Raw genomic sequence first — 4,691 nt, 5'->3', positions numbered from 1 at the left:
TTCATTGATGTCTCTCTCTCTTGCTCTCCCCCTTTCTTTCTCTCTAAAGTCAATAACAAAGCAAACAATAAAGATTTAATTAAAAAATAAAAATAATAATAAAAATAAAAGTGTTTTAAAAATAGAAGTTGTATATTTTTTCCTGCACACCAATGGAAGAAACTCCAACACTGAGACAACTCTTCACACAGGAAGAGGAACCAATAGTGAATATGTCCCTCAAATAGTAATTACAACTCTCGGAGGCTTATGAACACTGTGACTAAATGCCACATCTAAGGAACATCTGAGGCCGTATGTCACCCAAGCCTTACTGGCACCAGCCATCGCCTGGCTCTTCCTGAGCACCCCCAGGTGTGTCACACCGGCTCTTGGGAACAGGTGTCTCACAGTTCTGGAGGCTAGACTTCAAAATCAAGGTGTCAGCAAGGCTGCGCTCCCTCTGTTTCTAGGAGAGAATCCCTCCTTGCCTCTTCTAGCTTCTGGTGACCCCAGGTGTTCCTTGGCTATGGCAGCATCACCCCAGTCTCTGCCTCTGTTGTCACATGGCTTGCCGGTTATCTTCCCTCTGTGTCTGTGTGCCTGAGTCCCTTCTTCTCGTGAGGACACCGGTCATATTGGATCAGGGCCCGGTCTACTCTAGCATGACCCCATCCTAACCAATTACCCCCTCCCCCAACAGCCCTACTTCCAAATAAGATCACATTCTGAATGGGATGGTACTGCAGTATATCTTGGGGTGGGGGGATATTCAACCCCTAACGGTTAAGAACAATTTACAACTACTGCATAGGTCCAGACCTGTCCTGAGAACTCCTTGCTGAGCCGACTTCCTCCCTCAAGCGTGGCTTACATCCATGCACTTAGGGCTGGCTTACTCCAATTCCCTCTTCTGGGAGGGCTCCGTGCGACTCCATACCTCAGGGCTGAGGCCAGACTGATCCCTGGCTTCAGAGAGTAGAGGGTTTTCTGTCATCACCGTGGAAATCGTTGCCTTGCCCAGGATGGCCTCATGCTAGGATGCTGAGGGCAGGCCGGTCAAGGCCCTGCTGAGAAATCCATGCCCCTGTCCACAAGAGTAGGACCTGTCCCCTTACTCCAACAATATAACCACACAACGAAATGCCCTTGGCGCGTTTCCCAGCCTGCATGGTTCGCTTTAAACAATACCCTATGTGACATGTAACAGGTCTGTCTGGGTTGGCTTGTGCCACGATTAAGGGGAGTCTAGTTCTTCTCCAATCTTCCTTCAACACATACTTAAGCAACTATGTGCCTCCACGTCTACTTTCATAGAGGGTCACTCTTTCACGTGTCAAGGTAAAATTGCCGGGGCCAACCAGCAGCCCCTGAAGACGGATGAACAGATGACTCAGACACAGTTTCATGTGGGGAGAGGGCTAAGGGGCTTGTCTGGCTCAAGGGTCCAAGCAGCCTCAATTGCCTGCCTGGTTAGGCTTTATCGGAATTTTTATCTTTAGATGCAATCAGTAGGGTGAGTAACCTTGGGAGGACACATGTTACATTGTCCTCTAGGCCAGGGCATCCAGGGGTTAAGCATAAGGAGTCCAGTAAACACCTGGGGGTCTGCACGTGCACAGACTTGGTTGGAAAGGTCAAGGAATAATTAGGGGCGCCACATTCAACACTCCCCTTAGTCTCCCCTTAGTCAGAATTCCTATAAGCAGGGCAGGCGGCCTTCCACACACTCCTCTTTTCTCAGAATGTCTTCCTGACAACTTTCCAGCCAAGTCTCGTGTGCTCCCCAACATAAAACAATTTCACAGATGTCCTTTTACTAAAAACAAGCATAGCAGTGGTTACCACGTTTCTCTTTCTTAGTCTAACCCAAAGATAGAAAAATGTTTTGTATATTACCCCTGGGAATTAAAAATATATATGTTAGAACTAGAAGTCGATGTCATTGGACTTGTTATTGTTTACAGAAAGTTAATAATGATCCCTGATAGTGGACAGTTCATGCTTCAGATAACTGCCATGAAATGCCTTACCCACCAACCCCAGCGGTTTAGACCAGCAGAGCTTACCTGGCCAACCCACAGGTTTAGCATGAGCTCCTCACTCAAGAGCTGATGGTAATTGCTGAACCAATCATGTTCTCTCTCTGGAATTTAAATGGAAGAGACAGCGTTCTCAGTTCCCAGGAACACAGAACAGAGGGAAGGACACAAAGAGAAGGCAGCATGCAGAGGCCAAAGACAGAGCAGCTCCGAACGAGAACCTGAAGAGACGTTATTGGTGCCAGAAGTTCCAGCTGCTCAAAGGTTAACAAGTGATCTCAATGGGTAGAAGGACTTTGAATTGAGAAGCAAGTCCATTTCTCCCACCCCTGTTCCTAAAAGGTCTGGCTGCGGTCAGTTCTTTGTATGTAAATTCATAACATCAATCCCAATTATTTTAGATAATCTGAGTGACTTATTAAACCAAATTCTCCCACTCTGGAATAAAGGAATCTTCAAGACTCCTGGGCCTGACAGACTTTAAAGGATTTAAGACAGTTGGAACAGTTCTTGAGTTAATTTGTTTTTTACAACTGCACTTCTCCATCTGGGCTCCTAAAATTCCCAGGTTAGGGCAGCGCTATCAAACTTTTTGAGGCAACCACAGTAAGAAAAACATTTTACAGTGGAACTCAGTACACAATATATACGTATATAGCACATCTGTGACATACCACACACACAAAAATGTCATGAGGTCATACTTACCTCACTGTGAGCAAAAATGCCATGAGATAATACTTCCCCTTACCATTTTCTCTATTCTGTTCTATTTTCTTTTTTAAAGATGACATCCATTAAGCTGATTTCACAACCCCCTACCATCAGTTCAAAATACTGTGGTAGGGGGCACCCAACCGCCCAGGATAACAATGATACATTTTCTTAGAGAGTCCATTATAAGAGCTGAAGTTTTCATATATTTCAACTAATTATAGAGTAGAATCACAAATCCATTCAGTTAAAGCACAGAACTTCAAAGATACTTTTCAGTTGCAGCTGGTCGCCTGGGGCTTCTATAGACCCTCCAAATAAGAATGTCCTCCGCCCCTCTCCTAGGAGTACAAGAGCTGAGCACGGAAAGGATTCTGCCTTCACACCGGTGTTCTCATTCAGCAAGGCACATCTACGGGACGGTCACCTCTAATTCTTCATACCGACGAATCCAATCTTGGGGCTCAGCTTCCTGAGGGTCCCTTCTCTGTGCTCACGGGAAAGGCAATGGGCCGCGACCAGCAAGCGGTTGTCCGCTAAGCAGGTCAGCACTGTCCAACAGACTGGTGACAACAGGGGCATTCATAGGAGCAGCGGGGTATCTACTTTTTTTTTTTTTTCACAACCACCAAGGTCAAGGAGTGTCCACTATGCGGGAAGTCTCCCTGGCTGGAAACCTGATCGTTTCATTTCGCAGGCCGTGCTTTCCCGTTCATTTCCCGTGACCAAGGCCTCCCTTGCTGGCGTCCCTTCCTGCATTCAATATTGGTGCCACCCAACAGCGCTCCACCGCCACCAGGAAAAGGACTGTCAGGGCGCCTTTTGTGGAAAATAGAGCAGCGTCTGGAGAGGTCAGCCCAAACTAGGGCGCGAGCCCAATGGATTAGATCCCCTCTGGAAGGACGGTTCTCCTCCTTCTCCTCTCCCTTCCACTCCCTTCCCCCTCCTCCTCCTCCTCTTTTTTTAATTGATTTCAGAGAGGAGGGGGGTGGGGGATAGAAACATCAATGAAAACCACTGATGGGCCGCCTCCTGCACGCCCCCTACTGGGGACCGTACCCGCAACCTGGGCATGTGCCCCGACTGGGACCTCCCGGTCCATGGGATGATGCTCAGCCCACTGAGTTTGTCTACTGAATTAGCCACGCGTGTCGAAAATTAAAGTGTTGATCTGTGAGGTTTGCGGGTCCGTATGTCGCAGAGTAGAAATCAACCGATGAGGCGCAAACTTTTTGAATGAAATGCAAAACATTTTGAATTAACACATTTTATTCTTCCCACAGTCCTTCACTGCGGGTGTCTTTTATTTTACTTTATCGTTCCCATCACCAGCGGATTAGGTTTAATCACCAAATACTTCCTCAAATCCAGACTTACTAACACCACCATAGCGAAGAGACTAAAAAAGGAAAACGCAGGAAACCCGGAGGCTAGCAGGTAACAACCTCGCGCCTCGCGTCTCGCACCTTTTAAGGGCTCAGCGGGAGCCAATTCGCCGATCTCTCAGCGGCTCACCAATGACCGTGCCTTCCACAGCTAACCCCGCCCCTCGCCCAGCTCTTAACCAATCACTGAGAAGCCAGCGTCTTTCTCCACCCCCACCCCCCACCGAACCCCCACGCCAGGCGACATTCAAAGCCTTCAAACCCCGCTGGCTCACACGCTCGCGGCGGCTGCCCGGTTTTATTTTTAGCTTCGTCCGAGCAGCCCCGCCCTGCCTCTCCGCCGCCCCCAATGGGAGACGGAGTTTCCGCCGCGTCGTCGCGCGGGCGGGCGGGAGTCGTCCAATCAGTGCTCTGGGCCAACTGGCGTAATTAAACATCGGCGGAAGACGGTGGGAGGGCCATGACGCAGCGAGTTTCCGCCGTGACTTTTCCCGAGGCTTCTGAGCGTCCCCTCTTTCCCCTTTAAAGTAAAACGTCGTCCGCCCCACCTCCGTGCGTTTCGGGGGCGGGA

The sequence above is a fragment of the Myotis davidii genome, unplaced genomic scaffold (assembly GCF_000327345.1).
Source record: "Myotis davidii unplaced genomic scaffold, ASM32734v1 scaffold762, whole genome shotgun sequence".
NCBI lineage: Eukaryota > Metazoa > Chordata > Mammalia > Chiroptera > Vespertilionidae > Myotis > Myotis davidii.
This window is presented reverse-complemented; position numbering follows the sequence as displayed.